The sequence below is a fragment of the Vombatus ursinus genome, unplaced genomic scaffold (genome assembly GCF_900497805.2).
Source record: "Vombatus ursinus unplaced genomic scaffold, bare-nosed wombat genome assembly UNPS02014959.1, whole genome shotgun sequence".
Classification (NCBI taxonomy): Eukaryota; Metazoa; Chordata; class Mammalia; order Diprotodontia; family Vombatidae; genus Vombatus; species Vombatus ursinus.
Window position 1 is genome coordinate 11,409,444 of NW_020954737.1, and position 20,868 is coordinate 11,430,311.

Here is a 20,868-nt window from a genome sequence, read left to right on the forward strand (position 1 = left end):
ACAAAATATTAATAGCAGTGTTCTAGCCTTTCTTATGTGAAGACAACACCGCTTACCCACCATCAATGAGACATACACTGGGGATAGAGGGTGGGGAGGGAATGTTTCCCAGCAGGTGGTATGTATTTGTGCAGAGCCAGCCATCTGGCATCTAACACCATACATTAGCAATGCACATGTTTGTAAAATGGCTAGCAAGAGAGAGTGAGAGAGTAAAGGGTACGTGGTTCTACGGCTTTGTACAGTACGAGATTAACTGATTCCCAAGGGCATCAGACTCATAACCTTAGCCTCATCGCCAGGAAGCACTGTGTTTCAACCAGCCACAGATAGCATGACATCAGTGGATTCTCACACTGTGGAAGTCTCCTAGTTTATTCCCTGGCCTCTAGTCAGGACCAGCCTCAAACCATATTGGATTGAGGTTGGTCTATGCTTAGACTGATTCTACATGTATATCATCACCTGAATTACTATAGTTAGCTTTCTTACTTTTGTCTGAATTGACACTTGTATTTCAGGCAAAAGTAAATTCTTAAATTGCCCCCTCCCTCCCTCCCCATTTGCCTGTGCTGTACATCCCCTCCCCCAAACTTCAGCCAATCAAATTATTTAGATCAATCAACAATTCAATCAATCAACAAATGTATATTAATTGCTTACTTTGTGCCAAGAACTGTGCCAGATATGGAATAAAAAAGACAGAAGTGAAACAGCCCCTGCCTTTAAGGGATTTACATTATTTTGGGAATGGTAGGTGTTGTGTATATGTATGTATACACACATACATATATACACACATAGTGTACATATGTATCTGTGTACATATATGTGTATATATATGCGGTATATATATGTGTGTATGTATTTGTATGTTAAGTCATTTCAATCCTGTCCAACTCTCCATGGCCCCACTTGGAGTTTTCTTGGCAAAGATACTGGAGTGGTTTGCCATTTCCTTCTCCACTCAATTTACAGATGAGGAAACTGAGGCAAACAGAATTAAGTGACTTGCCTAGGGTCACATAGCTAGTAAGTGTCCGAGGCCAGATTTGAACTCAGAAAGATGAGTCTTCCTGACTCCTGGCCCAGTGCTCTATTCACTGTGCCACCTAGTTGCCCTATGCATATGTATACACACATATAAATGTGTATACATACACACACATATATATGTACTCATATTACCTGCGCACATCTACAGAAACATATATTTTTAAAAGTTTTTCTTAAAAGATGGGAAGACATCAGACTAATGTGCTTCCTAAGCTAGAGAGAAGATATTTTATAAACTGGACAACTTATTTAAGAACAATAATAATGTTTTGAATTCATGTAGTACTTAAGGTTTAAGATTTTACAAAATATTTTCCTCATAACAACCCTCATTTATAATGAGTGTTTTTAATCCCCAATTTACAGTGCAAGAAATTGAGTTGCAGGTACATGCATTGAATTGAATTGGAGCACCAAATGAGTTTAAGCAGGCATTGCATCTCAAGAAGGGACTGGTCTGATCAAGCTGTTGGAAAGATCTTGGGTCAGATGTGCCTCCTGCCTGAATCCTGCAAGATTTGTGAGAAGGATCTCACAGATAGGGCCTTGGAAAAAAGGGCTCACTGACATAGAGGAGAACGTCTAGGTCATTTTGTTTAGGACACAAGGAGATGACCATACAGTGACACTGAAAAAAAAAGGGGGGGACAGAAATGTTAGGAATTTGAAGCTATCAGCATTAACTAAACATTCATTGCTATAGCTTTGTAGAGATTTTTCTTCAAAGTCTGGTGAGAATAGCAGATGGGATGAGAGGCAGAGGTATACCCTCAAGGGACAGAAGATAATTAACAATTTGGTGAACCTAAGAGATATTACAGAATATGCCAAAGATGAAAGCATATCTAATAAATTAAGATTAGGAAATAGTTTTGGATAACTGGACAAGTCATTATTTTCTTTCCTTGCCACTGTTTACACAGTTCTGACTGTCAGAGGTAAAATTCAAACTCAGGTCTTGTAACCTTAAGTCCAGCCCTCTTTCAAGCCATACCAAGCTGCTTTCTCAATATTAAGGTGCTAATCAATTTTTCAATGATCGTACTTAGTTCCTTTTATTCAAGGACAGATACATGAGCTATGTTTTTTATTATGTTTCCTATATTTTTCCATAGGGATAAGGACTAAATTTGTGATTTCATGGGTATAGAATATTCCTATATCTACAAAGAAACTCCCTTTATCAATGCAGGTCAACACCTTCTCTGCAACTTAGAGTTACCTAGAGTAGTGAGAAATTAGGTAATCCACAGGGTCATACAGCTGTCACAGGTGGGACATGAACCCAAGTCTTCCTAATTTCATGGTCCACCCTCTATCCATAATTCTATGCTGTCTTTCATAATTTTCCATAAGGCTATTGAAATAAGTCTGAACCAGGAAAACTCCCCAACCTAATGGCAGAAACCTTATTTATAGCCAGCCTTATCTTTGACCTCACAAATCCCATTGGCCAGGTTAACTGATGTACTAACTTACTATGTCCTTCACATCTTTTTAACTCCTACCAATGGACCCTGGGATTGCTTCTCCCTGGGCAAAAAATAAATGGAATTATTTCAGCTTGAAGTAAAATTGTGAGGTAGGAAGAAAATTTAATACAGTTAGATCAGGGAATAACATGTGATAGGGCAAAGCATGATTTTTTTCCTTGCCCGTGCTTATACAACTTGTATACCTGGTTTCTGATCAAAGTATTGCCTTTACCTATGGATGGGCCCCCTAGTTCTTGGCTTCTGATCCCTGCCCTGATCACCAGTCAGTAAGAAATATTTGCAGCTACCCCATGACTGAACCTGACCCTACTATCCCTTTCCGTCCTTGCCTTCACTCTCCCACACTCCTGATCTTGTGTTCTGCCTTAAAATTTATAGCTTTCCATACCAATAGTATGATAATTCCTCACAGTTAGAGCTGTCCAAAAGTGCCATGTGCCTTTGGTAGTAGTGGATTTCCAGTCACTGGAGGTGTTTAAACAAAAGCTGGATGGCCTCTTGTTAGGATGCTATAGAGGACATTTTTCTTTGGTATAGATTCAACTAGCTGGCCTCTAAAGTCTCTTGCAATTATGAGATTTTATGTTGCCCACACATAGGGATAGGTACTAGACTTGTAATTTCATTGATATAGAGAACTCCCAGATGAGGAAATTCCTTCTACCAATGCAATGCTGGTTAATACATTCTCTGTTAATTTATAGTTTCATCGAGTTTCCTGAAGCAAAAGAGAGGATGGAAGACTTGCTCAGGATCAGACAGATAGTATTTGTCAGAGGCAAGAGTTGAGCCTAGGTCTTCCTAACTCCAAGGCCAGCATGCTAACCTTGATGCTTCCTTCTTCCTATACAATGTATAGGAAGAAGGCACAAGCTACAGCTTCTTGGAGCCACAGGTGAGAGTTGGGTGACATGTGGACACAAAAGGTAGATGAGCAACCCTGAAAAGGGCTCAGCAAGTCTCACACCAGAGGTGCTAGCCCTCCCTAAACACTTCATACATCCCAGCCACACCCCATTAAAATTGTCTTGGCAGACAGACTAAATGAGGTTGAGGGTACCTGACAATCTCAGATCTATTGGTGAGTTATGAGGCTGTCTACTCCAAGCATGTGAAGACTTCCCCAGTAGAATGGGTAGAAGAGAACAATTTGTTCCAGTGGCCATGAAGGTGACTGAAGCAGATTCTGTGAAGTGCTTAGAGCTTCATCAAACATTGAAAATGCCGAGGTCATCCACTGCATCCCAGGCCATCAACAATTGCCTTGACTTTTTGTCTTGCCATTGGACTTTGATGACTAAAGAAAAGAGAGTGAGGCTGATGACTTTGTGCAACTCTGCCTCACTTAAATCCAATTCACACACACGTCAAGACATCACCCAATAATGTCATTGGTCTTATTCGAAAACAAAGAAGGAACAACAGTAGAAAGAAGAGCAACAGACATCACATGGATAGACTTACAGAATTTTCTAAAAATGATTTCCAAATCTTCCACATGTTAGATTTTTCCCCCTGCTTCCTTTGTTTTAATCTCCCAATTTCTTACTTTTTTCTCATCCTTCCCACTCATTGACTAAGTGTGAGGAATACCAGTCATTTTGATACATAATATCCTCACATATGTGGGTATCTTCTCAGATACTTCCCATCTCTGCCTAGCCTTCAAAAGAAAAACATGGATTCTCCAATCAAAAACTGTTCTCTGATCTAAATTTACTAAATATTCTTCCCACATCTTATCCTTGGCATGCTCTGTCATCTCTCTTAGGTTCACCAGTCAGTCAGTTATTTTCTACCCCTCCAGGGCACACCTCTGCCTATCATCCATCTGCTATTCTCACCAGACTTTGCAAAAAAAAGAAGAAGAAGAAGAAGAAGAAGAAGAAGAGACCTACAAAAAAAAGAAGAGACCTGCAAAAATCTTGTAAAGCATTTTTAGTAATGCTATTTGTTTCCAATTTCTAAAATCATCTCTTTCCTATTTTAAATGCCATTGTCTTGGTCATTTCCTCATCTCCTAGGTAAAACAGCCTAGATATTCTCCCATTCTCTAGCAGACTTGTGCCAAAAGTTTGCTCATTCTACCCTCACAGGTCTTAAAGAGATCAGTCACAAAGCTCTCCTACTCAGAAACACTTCCCCATCTCCAATAGCTTAGTCAGACCAAGCCTTTCTTGAATTCATTTGTGTCTCTAATTCAATTTAACAAACATTTATTAGATGACTATACTGAAGACCTGTGCCTGGTGATTAACTTGCTTTTGTTTCCTCAAAATATATCCTGCATCTCTCAGAAGGCTATGGGGAAACTATAAATATGTACTTTTTTTTTTCACTTTCTAACATCTCTCCATCAATCTCTCTGACCTTTAATTTCCAAGTCCATATGCCTAGTCATACCAATGTCATTCCCTAGGCTTCTCTAGGAAGTCATTGTTTGAACTCAGGTACTTTTTTGCCTCAAAGCTTTCTAGAAAATGTTTTGGCCCAAACCTGAGTCAGGATGGTCAGATGGTTCAGGCTCAGGGTTGGAATGAAATAAGATATTCACAGACTAACTAACATTTAATCAAAAGAAGTTTGCTTTGCAAAGGATTCTACTGGTTTCAGCTCCATTATTTCTGCTATGATTACATTCTTGCTCAGAACTATGTGTCAAAACATAAGGAAGTGCCCATTCCTTGTGAGCTTTTGTACTTGGAAAACCAGGAAGCTACATGGGTGGTTTGAGCCTTATTTCCCTGGACCAATTAAGTCTCAAGATCATTCCATTACTTTTTTGGGAGGGGGGGTGGGGACTAGCCTAGCACACCCGGCAGGGACTTTAGTAGATGGTGCTTCTACCACAGTGAGGAAAAGCAAGAAATCCCCAGGCATTGGTCCACTCTACATCCTATATGCAAGACCCTATTAGCTGGGAGGTTGGTACTTGCCCATATCCTCTCTTCTGCCCCTCAGCCCTGGAAGTTTCTTGAACTGCTCCCATAGCTTTTATTTCAGTGCCATCTTAATCTGTATTTTATTATTTAACCTTACTATCTACCTCCCTTCTTTTTGTGCATGCTGGGATGTCTGTAGTTAGATTCCTGCTAGAATTTCAATTTCTTTCCTCATCACCTTGATTTTCTCACTCATTTTTACTTTGTCTTAGTGGTCTTTATTTTTTTTCTGTGTCCTTTGGTAACTTCTTCACTGGGGGAATATCTATTTTTTTTCTGGCTGTTAAAAAATTGGCTTTGTTCCTCTCCTTAAGAAGTTTTTCAGAAAATTCTTTAATGACATGTCCCATCAGTCTTTCAAATCCTGAAAGGGGAATAGATCTTTCCACCCATTGATTATCTCTCTTACCACATTAAAAAAAAAGTTCTTCCTGTTCTCACCTTTTTTTTTCTTTCATCATTTCTTCCAGCAAACCTGACTTGTTATTTCCCTTGTCTGTCCCAGCCCCAGGAGGCTTCCCAGCATTAAACTGGGTACAACCTGTTACCAACTCAGTCTTCATAATCCTCCAGCAGATTTACCAGCTTTTAAGAAATTTATTTTGATGATTCCGATGGCATGATCAGAAAGGAAGGTCTCTCTTAACTGCCACAACCTCTACTGTTTCTAGCAAACAGGTTTTCTCAGTCCTTCTAGTCCATTTTTCTTTCTCTCTTTTTTTAAAGTATATTCCACAATGTGTATCTAAATAATGCTTCTTATTTAAATAAGTAAATTTAAATAAATAAAATTTTAAAAATGCTTCTTATCTAAATAAGCTTCTTATTTATTTATAGATAGTTCTAATCATCTTGCTTCATGTCTCACTTTCTGGTTACTCTCTGTCCTACTCTTTATTGCCAAGACACAGTTTACACACACACCCACACACATACCCACATATCCTTTTTTTGTTGTTGTAAGAAAGGCACCATGCCTCTAAATAATGTGTTCCTTTCAAGTTTCTTTGCAGGGGAATAAACATTTACAAATTTGATTTTTTTTTCCTTCCACATTAATCCATATGCAGGATCAGCCTTTTCTGGAATAAATGGAGTCAGCCTATAGAGTCTTCTGCCAAACATCATCCCAATCAAATCTATGTCTTTGGAGCACCTATGCTATTTATTTGAAAAGTATCTTAACATTATATGGTTCTCTCTTCCTCCTGACCAGTAGGAAGACTCAAATTCTATTCAACAAGCATTTATAAAGTACCTATGAGGTACAGAGACAAAAATAAAACAACTATTGCATTCAGACCTTATAGTCTACTAGGGGAAAATGACTTAGCTGAAACCTAGTCCCTTTTGTGAATAACATATTTCATCTTAGGTATCCAATCTGTTGTTTTTGTTCTTTCAAAACTAAAATTTCAACAAGTTCTTCCTTCAAAGCCCTAGAAGCTGCCCCATCTTTAGCATTCTGCATTCTTAGGCTACTAATATTACACATCCATACCTTATGTTAATCTTTACTCATATGTGAGTGTGTGTGTATGGGGTGGGGCTGAATTTAATGAATTTTTTCAACTCCATTCTGTCCTCCCAGATTTGAGCCCTCTCTTTGTTTTCCTCCAAATTCTTCCAGGTTCTGTTCTTTGCCCCCTTCTTATATTTTGAATTCTTTAAGGTCTTGGTTTCCATCTTAATGGACCGATTGTCCTTCTCTTCTTTGCACCTTCTCTCCATGAATTTCTTTTGATGTTGTCCATTCCCTTTCTTTCTTACTCTATGAACCACATACAAAGCTGTTTCCTCTGTGACTGGCCCACCCTGTCTCTTTTCCTGCTGTTTTCTCCATTCTCCTTTTGCACTTCTCTCAATACTTTATCTCCTTCCATTTGCTATTTGTTCTTATCAACCTTTCTTATTACCTGTGTTCAACAGGTAATGATACCAGTTCAGCTGTTTCCTTTTCCCTTTCACTCTGGACTCTTGGAATTGGCCTGGCTATGTCTATTTCATGTTCATTACGCCCCATTCTTGGGAAGTTTTCAAGCTTTGTCCTTCCTCCCCCACGTGGAATATATATGTGTGTGTGTGTGTGTGTGTGTGTGTGTGTGTGTGTGTGTATGCTGGATTTGGAATCAAAGGACCTGGGTTCTAAATGTGGCTCTGCTATTTACTATCTCTATGACTTTGGGACAGTCATCTCACCTTTTTGCATTGTAGTTTATTTTCAGCTTTTCTTTGATCAAGTTGTCACTATATCCTAGAAGAGGAGAATTTAACCAGGGGTCCATGAACTTGTTTTTAATAAATAGAGAGATAGGTGGATAAATCAATATATAGATGGATGGATGGATTGATAGATATATAAAAAGATAGATAGATAGATTGATAGATAGATAGATAGATAGATAGATAGATAGATAGATAGATAGATAGATAGAAAGACATAGACATAAACAAACAGACATAGATGCATAGGCATATGTAGATACATTGTTTCAATATGGTTGGTTTCCTTTGTAGTATTATTTAGCACAGTGCCTGGCACATAGGAGACACTTAATAAATGTTTATTGATTGATTGATTTTATCTTATGCATTCTGAAAAATGGTCCATAGGCTTGACCAGACTATAAAAGGGGAGTATGATACAGAGAAGGATGAGAACCTCTTCCCTAAAAGATCTCCACCAAAGTGCCGTGTAAGATTTCTAGTTGCTCCATGGCTCCAGTTTCATCCCCTGCTATTTGCTTAATCATTTTAGGCACAGAATCTCAGTGAGAAAGCACCTCAGAGTTTATTTAGCATAGCCCACTCCTTTCAGAGAATCCCCTATAATTTCTAACATTATCTCCAGCCTAGATCTAGATGGGTAAAAGAGGGTGAAGCAGACAGGGCATGGGCTGCCCTTGCCATATCCTAGCCCTCCTAAAATCCTACCAGAACCCCACCCCCACCCCCTTCCCAATGGTTATAGACCTAGACCAGGGGTGAAGAACCTAAGGCCTCAAGGCCACATGTGGCCCTCTAGGTCCTCAAGTGTGGCCCTTTGACTGAATCCAAACTTCACAGAACAAAGCCCCTTAATAAAAAGGTTTGTTCTGTAAAACTTGTAAAACTTCAGTCAAAAGGCCACACCCAAGGACCTAGAAGGCCACAAGTTGCCTTGAGACTGCAGGTTCCCACCCCTGACCTAGACTTACCAAGTCCCACAGCTGTAACAGATACAGTTTCTCATACCACCAACCACAATCATTCTGGTAATATGGAATACCACTAGGCTTTACCACCTACCCCACTATTAAGCCCTCAACACCAACTGGCATTGTTGTTTTATATTCTGCTGCACCTTGAAAACCTCTGGATCTTTATTCCTTGTAGCCAAACCCACCTGCCTATTTTGTATCCCCTGCCTAGTAATGTGAGCTCTTTGAGAACATAATCTGCCTTACTTTTCTATTTGTACCACTAGCGCTTAATACAATGCTTATATCTAGTGAGCACTTAATAAATGATTCTTATTCATCCATTTATTCATTCACTCATTCATAACTAAAATGAAGGTGCTGGCCAATGTGGTGATGCATTTTTATATTCCTTGCTACCAGGGAGGCTAAAGCTGGTGGATCTCTTGAGCTCAGGAGTTCTGAGGTGCAGTAGGGCTAAAGATCAGGGGTCCCCCTCATTTGTATGGTACCGATATACTGAGGCCCTGAGATCTAGGGACCACACCAATCAGAAACAGATTAGGTCAAAGCTTCCCTGCCAATCAGCAGCTGGGTCAAGCTCAGGAGTAGCCACTATACATCGACCCTAAAGAATATAAAGCAATTAGGTGGTGCAGTGGATAGAGCACTGGGGTCTTCATGAGTTCAAATCTTGCCTCCAACACTTCCTAGCTGTGTGACCCTGGGCAAGGCACTTAGCCCTGTTTACCTCAGTTTCTTCATCTGTAAAATGAACTGGAGAAGGAAATGGCAAATCACTCCATTATCTTTGCCAAGAATACCCCAAATGGGGTTACAAAGAGTTAGACACTACAGAAAAATGACTGAATAGCAGTATTAAAAAAAAAAAGCAGTTGGCCTAGATGAACTCTAAGACCCTTCCAACTCTAAATCTATGTTCCTACGAGATGGTAAATGCAATTTACTCTGTATAACAAGTTCATATACACTTAAGGGCTACTCTTTATTTTTCCCTTGGGAACTTAGTGTTTCAGGAATTATTTTCCCATATTCTAACTTCATTTATCACTGCACTTTTGAGGATAACAGACATCATTACACATTATGAATAGTGGGCTTTTTGCTCAGACAGGACTTGGGCAAACCATTCAGTCTTGTACCACGATCTAACATCCAGTAACTTGGTTTCTATTGAGCCAAAAGCTCAGAGACAGAAAGTCTTTTTTCTTGATTAACTCCAATTTCAAATCTCTCTTCCAACCTTCTGGCATGAGTAACTAAGAACCAAATTGAACAAACTCAATCATGTAACTAATTCAGTTGACTCTTCTACCTAATCCTGGGATCAAAGGGTTTAGAGATGAATGACTTTTGTGATCATCTAATCCAAATCCCTCAGTTTTTGAGATGAAGTGGAATGAAAAGGGAATTAGATTTGAAGCTGGAGATTGCTGAGTTTGAATCCCATTCCTAGAGCTTACATGATATTAGATCATGGGCAAGTAATAAACTCCTGGGGCCTCAGTTTCCTCATTTGTAAAATAGGAATAATAATCCCTGTAGTATGACCTTCCCAGGGTTGTGAAGAACAAGTGAGCGAGTGCAAGGAAAGCTATGCCAATGCCAGCAGATATTATTCGTAGATAGGGGAAGAGAATAAGCATTTATATGATGCCTACTGCATGCTAGGCCCTGGGCTAAGTGTTTCACAAATATTATCTCATTTAATCCTCACAAAAATCCTGTGAGGCAAGTGATGTTAATATCTCCATTTTACAATTGAGGAAACTGAGACAAACAAGGTAAATGACTTGCCCAGGGTCATACAGCTGGGAAGTGTCTGAGACCAGATTTGAACTCAGGTTTTCCTGAATCCAGGCTGAGCGCTCTATCCACTGTACCACCTAGCTGCCTCAGGGTCAGAATTTGGGATTAGTATTTAGTACCCTCCATCAAGGTAGTATCTATGTTATATAGGTTATTTAAAAAAAACCCTGTGGAAATTATGGCCATGTTACCCTGCCTTTAGTTTCCTACTTCTGGAAAAGAAGAGTTAAATCTAGCTATTAATTAATCACCATTAATTATCACATTAATCATTAATCAATCACCCTGAAGTACGCAATGCTAGGCACTGTGCTAGAGTAAAAGGCCCAAAATGAAATAGTCGTTCCCCTCCAAGACTTTATATTTTGCTAGAAACAATGGCTCTGTAATGTACTCTTTCATCCTTCTGGGCAAAGAAGCTCAGGAATACCTTTTTACATCCTTGGTTTTCTTCAAAGCTAAGCTCAAGCACTAGCTGCTAGTCTCCTCAAGTACTAGTCCCCCTCCCCCAATTAGCTTTTATTTGTTTTATTTCATATATACTTCTCTCTGTATATAGAATATAAGTTTCTTGAATTTTTTTTCATCTTTTATCCCCAGAGTCTAACAATAATAATAACAATAATACCAATAACTAACCTTTGTGAAGCACTTTTAGTTTTGCAAAGCACTTTACATACATGTTAATTTATTTGATCCTCACAACGACCTGTTGAGGGACATGCTATTATTATCCCTACTTCACAAATGAGGAAACTGAGGCAAACAGAAATTAAATGATTTGCTCAGGACCACATAGCTAGTAAATCTCTGAGGTGGGATTGGGACTCAGATCTTCCTGACTCCAAGTCCCATTCACTATCTGCTATGCCAGCTAGCTGCATGTTACAGTGCCTGGCACATTAAGTAGTTACTGAATAAATTCATATTGATGGTTTTGTTGATTAATGAAGCAGACTCATCCCAATGATACACCCCCTTATCAGAAATTTTGCTAACAGAGGCAGGGAAAAATAGAAATGGCATGAAGATGCACACAGCTGTCAAATCAATCTTCCTAATGCCCAGGTCTAACATCATCCTCAGTTCAAAAAGCCTTTAACAGTTTATTATTATGTGGAGGCCAAAATACAAATTTCTCAGCCTGATATTTAACGGCCTCCACAATCTGACTCCGAATTGACTTTCACGCCTTCTAGTGGATAGAGTACTTGTCTTTGAGTCAGGAAAACCTGAGTTCAAACCTAGGTTCAGACCCATCTAGGACACTCACTAGTTGAATGACCCTGGGCAAGACATTTAAGCCTTCTTCTGTGCCTCAGTTTCTTCATCTGTAAAATTGAGGAGGTTGGCTTCAATGGAGTCAAAGGTGCTTTTCAGCTATAAATCTATGATCCTATGTATTCTGCTTTCTAGGCAAACTGGTCTATTAATTGTAATTAAATCATATCCTGCTGTTTTCTATTTCTTCCATGCATAGACTATGGCCTATGCTAGGAACACGTTCCCTCCATTTCTCTGCTTCTTGAAATCCTTGGATTCCTTCAAGGCTCAGCTCCAGAAATACTTCCACCATGAAGGTTCCCTGATTCCCTCAGACGAAAATGATTTCTCTTTACTCAGATTTCCCCAGAGCATCTGATGTGGATCTCTCCTTTGCCTTTATCACCCGCTTACCTCATTCTTATTTGGGTGACCTGGTATTAAAAATATCTACCACCTAGCTTTGACCCACCTAGCCAGCCTTATAGTAGAGAAGTTTGTTTACTATCCAGACAAACTAGGGATTTTTTCTTATACTTTAATCGAAAACAGAAAGAAGTGATAAATCATTTTGAAGATAATTCTTCTTGCAAACCTCCCTTCATAAGTTGGGAATGTCCTGGAGGGCAGAAACTACGTCATTTTTCATATTTGAATCTTGCATATAGTCAGTGCTTGTTGAATTGAATTCAGTTTCAAGATATAGATTATCTCCTTGGCCCCACTGAGGAGGGCAGTCACTCAATAGTCAATCAACTAGCCTTTATTAAGTACCTACTATGTGCCAGGCACTGTCCTAAGCCCTGAGGATACAAAGGCAAAAATTTGTTCCTGTTTTCAAGGAACTGATAGTCTAATGGGGGTGACAACATGGTTGTAAATGAGATATAGACACTCTAAAGTGGAGATAATCTCAGAGGGAAGGCATTCTCATTATGGAAGTTTGGGAAAGTTTTCTTGCAGAAGGTGGGACTTTAGCTGAGATTTGAAAAAAATGCCAGGAGACAGGGATAAGGAAGAAGAGACTTTCGTGCATGAGAAGTGGCCAATAAAAATGGTCAGAACTGGGAGATGGGCTGTCAAGATGGAAGAGCAGCATCTCTGCCAGGTCTGGCCCCTGGCCTGGCTTTGAGTTGTTGCTGCTGGAAAGAGCACCCTGCCTCCTCCTCCCTAATCATTACTCCTGCTCCCTAGACCTGAGAAAATCAGAACTTTCTCCCAGTGCCTCTGTGTTCATGCTGACTTTATTGATAGGAGCTCTGCAGAATAGCATTAGAGATAGAAAGGACTATATATATATCACCTTTGTTCTCAGAAGATTTATTAGTCACTCAATCAACAAGCATTATGAAGCACCTATGACAACGTGCCAAGTACCGTGCTGGGCACAGGGGAGAAAAAAAATAAAAAATGAAACCACTCTTTCCTTTAAGGACCTTGCATTCTTTTAGGTTTCATACATCAATGATCTGCTAGAAGTAAATGGAGAAGATATAGGGGAGTTGAAAGACCACTGAACATTTCTTCCAAACTGTAACTAATATCCCTCCTGTCCCAGACATTATCCACTTTATTCAACAAGTCACATAATAATAAGGGGGGGAAAGTTAGCAAAAGTAGCCATTTTTCCTGCGCATATTTGTTTTTTTGGGGGGTGGGGAGGCATCTATGTTAGAAGCAAGAAGCCTAGGAGAATTTAAAAGTCAGGGCTTGAAATCATCTCAAGGACAGAGAGTTTACCATCAGGGACAAAGTCCATTGCTAAGATTTTGGCATCTTTGGGGCTTTTAGGAGCTGGCCACTATGCTTTGTTAAGTGTGCACTACAGAAAGTAGAAATGTGTTTACCACCTAAACATTAGAACACAAAGAAACATATGTACAAATATATACACACAGAGTAAATATATAATAATAGCCAAGGCTTTGCCTTCCCCTGTCCTCAAGAAGGCCATTTATCTGTACAACATGGCATTTGGGGGATTTTTTCTTATAATTTAATACTTAGAGGACTGAAAGAAGAGAAAAAATCATCTAAAAGATAATCCTTGTTGTAAACCTCTCAAAAAAAAAAAAGTCTCTTTATCTGCTGCTCCCTGCTTAAAAAGTTGCCACTAAGTAAGTTTTATCTCTCTAGCTGGTAGATTTTCAAGCCCCAGATATTGCTTTCATCCTTCAAAAAGATAACCGTTTTTTCTCCTCTCTGTCCATCTCCCTTAGGTCTATCTTACTCTCTCTCCTTCTTCTGACAGTTTTTCTTTTTTACATTCTTACTATACTTCTCTCTCTTTTCTGTTGTTGTTATTGTGTTTCTTTCCCCTTTGAAACAGTTTTCAAATTATGACTTCTCACTGTTCTCTACCTGGGGGAGGCCTTTTAATTGCAAGGAGAGGAAAACTCCAGGCATAGTGCCTTGGAAATTCTCCTGTAGCATTAATTAAGCTGCACAAAGACTAATTCAAAAGCCATTCTACACCCTACTTCTCCCCACCCCCACATACTAACACTTCCCTTGCTCCCAGTACTTAAATAACTTATTTTAAGATAATTCAGTTAGACTCTATTCCTTTGCTGATCACTTCAGTCACCCAAGTTTCTTCTTATATACAAGAACCTTACTACATTTGGCTACTGAGGGGTAGGGGAGAACCTTGGCAATAGCTTTTCTAATTATTATAGAAAAGGTCTTTGTATTATTAGGATTTATATTGCAAGCACCAGAGTACAGTGCCTGAGGCTAATAACATGCTGACTCAGACAGATGAGGAGTTAGCTATGTTTCATCTCTTCCTACCAAAGAGGACCGACCAGGTGCTGAAACAGAGACAACCAGTGAATCAAAGACTGTCCCTTCTCTAGTATTTTTAAACATATACTTCCACAGAGACAATGTCTTATGAAAAATCCCCTGGACCAGGAGTCCAAAGGCCCAGGTTTGAGTGAAAGCTTTGCCATTAACTCCTGGCTGTGTTACTTTTGAGCAAATTGATATATCTCTCTCAAGCCTCAGTTTACTCCTCTGTAAAATGAGGGAGGTAGACTAGATAATCTCTAAGATCTCTTCCAAATTTAGTAACCTTTAAGTCTGTAAAACCCTGATCCTGGTCATTAGTCCTAGGAGAGTCAAAGTTTTAGTTTTTGTTTGTATTTTTGAGTCATGTTCAACTCTAAGTGATCTCATTTGGGGTTTTCTTGGCAAAAATACTGGAGTGGTTTGCCATTTCCCTCTGTAGCTCATTTTACAGATGAGGAAATTGAGGCAAACAGAGTTAAGTGACTTGTCCAGAGTCACACAGCTAGTAAGTGTCTGAGGTCAAATTTGAACTCAAGTCCTACTGACTTCAGGGACAGCACTCTATCCACTGTGCTACCTAGTTGCCCCCTCAAAGCTTTGAGGCTGAATTAATGATATATATATATACACACATATAGATAGATAAATATACACACATCTATTTATCTATCTGTATGTGTGTGTGTGTATATATATATATAAGTGTGTGTGTGTGTGTGTCAATGTTGCCATAGCCACTTGACAGATTATTCAAAGAATCCTGAAGTCAGAGTTATCAGAGATTGTGGGGGTGGGGATGGCTTTGGCATCTTTCTTGTGTAGTAGGCTGCAATTACTAATTTCTATTGATTCACCACTTGGTAACCTAAGTTAAAAGAGGTATCTTATTTAATCATAGAATCTCAGTGTTAGAAAGTACCTCAGAGGTCAACTACCCCAATACAGGAAATTTGCTTTACAAAGCCCTAACAAAGGCTCATTCAGCATCTGCTTGATTTTGTGAAACTAACTAATAATATAATCTATCAACAAATCAATAAATGTTTATTAATTGCCTCCTGGACAGGAGCTGGACCTGTGATTTCATTGGTGTAGGGCAGTGGTATCACACTCAAATAAGAAATAATGGCTGCTAAAGTTAAGGATCCCTGCAGGTGACATATTGGCTTAGAAAACCACGCATTAACATCTGTATCCTATTGTGTTCTTATTTATTTTGTTAAATATTTTCCAATTGCATTTTAATCTTGTTCTGGAAGCACTCAGTGAGAATGCTGAGGACACCATGTTTGACACCTCGAGAGTAGGGCACACTAAGGATCTTCTAACAGTTCAGGCTGGCAATTCCTCTGAGATTTACAATTGCAGAACATTGCCTGGAGCACTGAGAAGTCAAGTGATTTTCGTAATGTTACACAGTTAGTCTGTATCAGAGTCAGGACTCCAAACCGGATCTTCCTATGTTTGAGGTCAGTTCTCTGTCCACTAAGACATTTTTGTTGCTGTTCAGTTGTTTTTCAGTTGTGTCTGGCTCTTGGTGACCCCATTTGGGGTATTCTTGGCAAAGATCCTGGAGTGGTTTGCTGTTTCCTTCTCCAGCTGATTTGACAGATGAGGAGAATGGAGGCAAACAGGGTTAAGTGACTTGCCCAGGGCCACACAGTTAATAAATGTCTGAGGCCAGATTTAAACTCAGAAAGATGAGTCTTCCTGACTCTAGGTCCAGTGTTCTATCCACTGTGCCACCTAGCTGCCCTTGCTAAGACATGTTGCATCTCCGTAACTGAGAAGATCCAAGTAAATTATACCAGCACAGATAGTCAGAGCCTAAAAGAAACCTCGCTGAAAGCAAGTAACATTTTAATCATTTGAAGTACTGAATAAATTAGCCAAATTGCCAGAAACAGACAGTGAGTTCCATAGGGGTAAGTGTAGCAAGAACAGGATGAGGAAAAACTGGCTACATGTGAGCAAACCAGAAAGGGACCCAGGGATTAGAAGTAGATCAGCATTATACATATTAGTGGGTGCACAACAGTACAGCATATAGAATCATGAGGTAATCCTTCCATTACAGCAGCAGTGGTCTTTATTTGGAGGGTTTCTGTATCCAGCTCTAAGCTCCACAACCAAGAAGGTACATTGATAACTTGGGGAAAGCTTTAGTGATTAGCCTCAAGGATGAATGAAGGGTTAGAAAATAAGACCAATAATGGAAGGTTATATTGAGCTTAGGAAGAAATAGCTAACAGGCTACTGAATGATGGGCTTCAAGTGTATGGAGGGCTCTTTCTTGGCATAGAATAGCTACTAGCTTTTTTTCCCCTTTTCCACTGAAGACAAAGCAAGCAATCAACAATCAACAAACATGTATTGAGCCCTTACTATATTCAAGGTATTGAGATGAGCAGGGATGGGGAGAAACAAAGTGGTACGAAACATGAACCAGGGATATGCTGGAAGCATGACACTCTTTCAAGGTGTTAACATTTTATCCATTACTTTCTTAAGTTTAGACAATTAACAAAACATTTAAGCAAGCCCTGATCTGTAGCTTTGCTGATTTCAGAGATGTAAATGCTCATACTGAAAATTTAACAATGGATTCTCTGGAGACAGTATGGGCCGACTCCAGAATATCCCTGGCATGGACCCTGCCTGCAAAAAGTCTAAAACCTAGTTGAGGAGACACAAAATAATCTTAGCGTTGGGAGGACAAGATAAGACAACTAATATTGTAAAGTAGAGAATGCTGAGTACCAAATGAGTGCCTTAGGTAGTGCTTTTGGAGTCCAGAGGAGGGAAAAGTGACTGTGTACTAGGAGGATAAGAGAAGGTTTCTTGAAAATGATTGGCTTTGAACTGGATCTCTAAGATTGGGTAGCCTTTCAAAAGGCTGTGTGGTATATTTAGAGAGAGAATTTGACTAAAAATACCCAAACTGGGTTAGAATTCCAGCTCTGACACTTAATGGTTGTATGAACTTCAGCAAAAGGCTTTCTCTTCAATAACCTTGGTTTCTTTGTCTGTACAATAGAATAATAATGTTTACATTATCTTTCTAAAAGGCCATGAGATAATATATTTAAAGTAATTTTTAACCACAGAGCATTAAGTTAATAAAAAGAATTATTATTAAAAATTATTAGGAGAAGAAAAGGAAAGGTGAGGGCATTCTAGGAAGGACTAAGGGAAGGGCAGGACAGGATGCGTGCGTGTGTGTGTGTGTGTGTGTGTGTGTGTGTATGTGTAAGAAAAGAGTGGAATCAATATTAAGACCTTAAAAAGATCCTAAAGAACTTCCAATCTAACTCTTTCTTTTATAGATAATTAGTAGGAGATAAGGGGGCAGCTGGGTAGCACACTGAATAGAGCACTGAGCAGGGAATCAGGAAGACTTATCTTCCTGAGTTCAAATCTAGCCTTAGACACTTGTATAACCCTGAGCAAGTCACTTAATCTTGTTTGCCTCAGTAAATTGTAAAATGAGCTGGAGAAGGAAATGGCAAACCACTCCAGTATCTTTGCCAGGAAAATCCCAAATGGGGTCATAAAAAGTTGGACACCCAACTGAAAGGACTCAACAACAAAAAAAATGAAGACTAGGAGAAAAGGTGGAGGCTAGATTGTGGAATGCTTTGTATGTCAAGCTAAAGAATTCAGACTTTACCTTGTGGCCAGTGGGGATCTACTGTACTCAAACTGTAGCTTATGAGATTTAAGTCAGATCTGAAAAAGAACTAAGGATCATAGATTTAGAGCAAGAAGGGACCCTGGACAACATCCTTCTCTCTTCCTCTAAATTATTATTTAATAGTAGTGGAAACAAGGCCCTAGAGAAGGTAAAGGATTTCCTTATAATCACATAGATAACACATGTCCATAGAGTCAAGTTTTGAACCCATGTCCTCTGATACCAGTCTTCTTCTTGAGTTCAAATCTGACCTCAGGAATTTAATAGTTATGTGACCCTGGACAAGTCACTTGACTCTGTTTGACTTAGTTTCCTCATCTCTAAAATGAGCTGAAGAAGAAAATGGCAAATGACTCTAGTATCTTTGCCAAGAAAACCCTAATAATGGGGTCACAAAGAGTCAGACAGGACTGAATAGCAACAATAACAAAAGTGAAATACTTGCCTTTAGAGTAGTATACAGTAGACATACATAACAGTGATTACTCTGACCCCCACTGCTTAAAGGACAGGTAGGTATATAATATATCTTCCTTCCCCCCAGAATTTTCTAGTAACCTTAGGGCTTTTTTTTTACAGGGGGTGGACTATCTAGTCTGCCATTGGTTTAAGCCAAAACCAATTGTTTTCCCCAAATTTAAAGGGTCAAACACCCCAGTCCCATTATCCACTTAAGAGTCAAAGTAGCTTTACAAAGAAGTATTTATTTCAAAAGTCTAAAAAGAGTGAATATACAAACATTTTCCCCAGTATCTCAAGGGCATAATCCCCTCACACACTACCTCAAACTCTGGGTAGGAAGATAAGGTTCACAGTTTAGCTTAGTTCCTATACAGCTCTAGTCCCACAAAGATTCATGCCCAAAGACCCCAGCAGTTTCATCCCAGTGCTCTGGCTTCTTGAGGCTTCTCTGCTAGGCTGGTGGCAATATCCAGGTTGGACTCATGACTCCAAAGTGACCATGCCTCAAGCTTGGTTCCAGGACTCTTCTGTCTGCACCTAGAACTGAAGAGGATAAACAAAACCAGACCAAAACCCCCAGTTCATTTCTTGGGGCCACAGGGCCTAAGGAGAAGGGGGTACTTTGTCTCATCCAACTGGGTGCATGGTCAATTCTGTGGGTTAACAAGATCTTCAATGAGAAAAAGAGAACAATTGTGCTTCTGTCAGATTTAAGATACAATCAGTTCAAGATACACAGCCATTGGAAAGAGATTATTCCCACTTACATGGTAGCGGAACATAGAATGTTTCTCCTAGAAGTAGGTCATTGGTGTCTCCCAGGTGGATACCTCCTTATTAGGTGATATGGATATGCACTAAAGCTCTGTTACACATACATTGTGGGAAAGTTCTCCCAATACATGTGGGACCAATGGGATTCAAAAAGCAGCAGAGCATTTTGCCAATGGGACCCATTATAGAAGCAGGACCTTCTCCCAAAACAGAGATCAAGAGAGCAAAGTATTATAGGCCTAGCAAGTCTTTATCACTTGAGGTGTTTATTAAAAGATGCCTAGATCTCTTAAACTCATCACTATGTGAGTAAATAAAGATGATAATGATTTTCTAAACAGACCCAAGGAACTTGAATATGCCAGGATCCAAGCAAAGACATAATATAGTTCTCTTGGGAAAGAAGAATTCAGAAACTCTAATAGCAGAGAATTGTTCATAAAATTCAGCTGCTCACAGCTGCGGAGGTGGGGATAGAGACTCAGGAGGGGATAGATACAGAGACAGAAGGAGGGGGAGATAAGGAGAGAGAGAGGAGAGAAGGAGGGAGGGAGGCAGAGAGAGAGAGAGAGAGAAAGAGAGAGAGAGAGAGAGAGAGAGAGAAAGAGAGAACAGGAGGGTAGGAGAATAGCTGATCAAAGGCTGTCCCGGTAACTTTCACTCATCAGCTCCTTTAGCTGCAGGGGGAATATGTGGGAAGGATTTTCAAGTTGAAGATTTCATTTTAATCCTCCCACAAAAGCATTCAAGTAAGCCCTTTCCCTGTGAGAAAGCATAAAGGGGAGAAACAGAAGAGAAGATTTTCAGTGAAAATATCCATGTGGAATACAACTAATATGTTTCACTTAGAGAATACATGCCATCTGGGCATTTGATAAAAGGAAAAAAGGGGTGTGTAAGTTATAAGTGGTATCTTAGTCTGCTTATGGTAAAAAGATATTCCACCCTGCTAGAGGCTTGGCTTATAGAAAAGGGGGATTTTCTGTGTCCAGGTGGAAAACCTTGCTGAAATAGCATGCCAAGTTTTCATCTTTTCTTCTTCCTAGCAAGTTGGAGGTACAAGTAGAGCACTTCTTAGGTAGACATCTACGAAGTCTAACTGCTTTCTTCAATTTTCTAAGCCTTGAAGTTGTTTTCATCTCCAGGAAGTCCCTGCTAACATTCCAAGTCTACCAACTGATTTGGTATGGGCATAGGTTAGAAACACAAATAAATGTATGGAAATACAGAAATAATCTCTAATTTCATCAACACAAGGAACTTCCAGTATAGGCTGCTACCACCAAGGAGGACTCCAATCCAAGTATCACACCACAAACAAATTATCGAAGATAGAACTTGAACCTAGATCTTTGTGACTTTAAGCTTTACCTAGTATG

The 20,868-nt window shown here is 39.5% G+C and overlaps 1 protein-coding gene across 3 annotated transcripts in view; it reads left to right on the forward strand.

Annotated features, from left to right (window-relative positions):
• Nucleotides 1-20,868, forward strand: part of EPHB1 (EPH receptor B1) — a 722,599-nt gene that overhangs the window by 657,971 nt on the left and 43,760 nt on the right. The window lies entirely within an intron of this gene.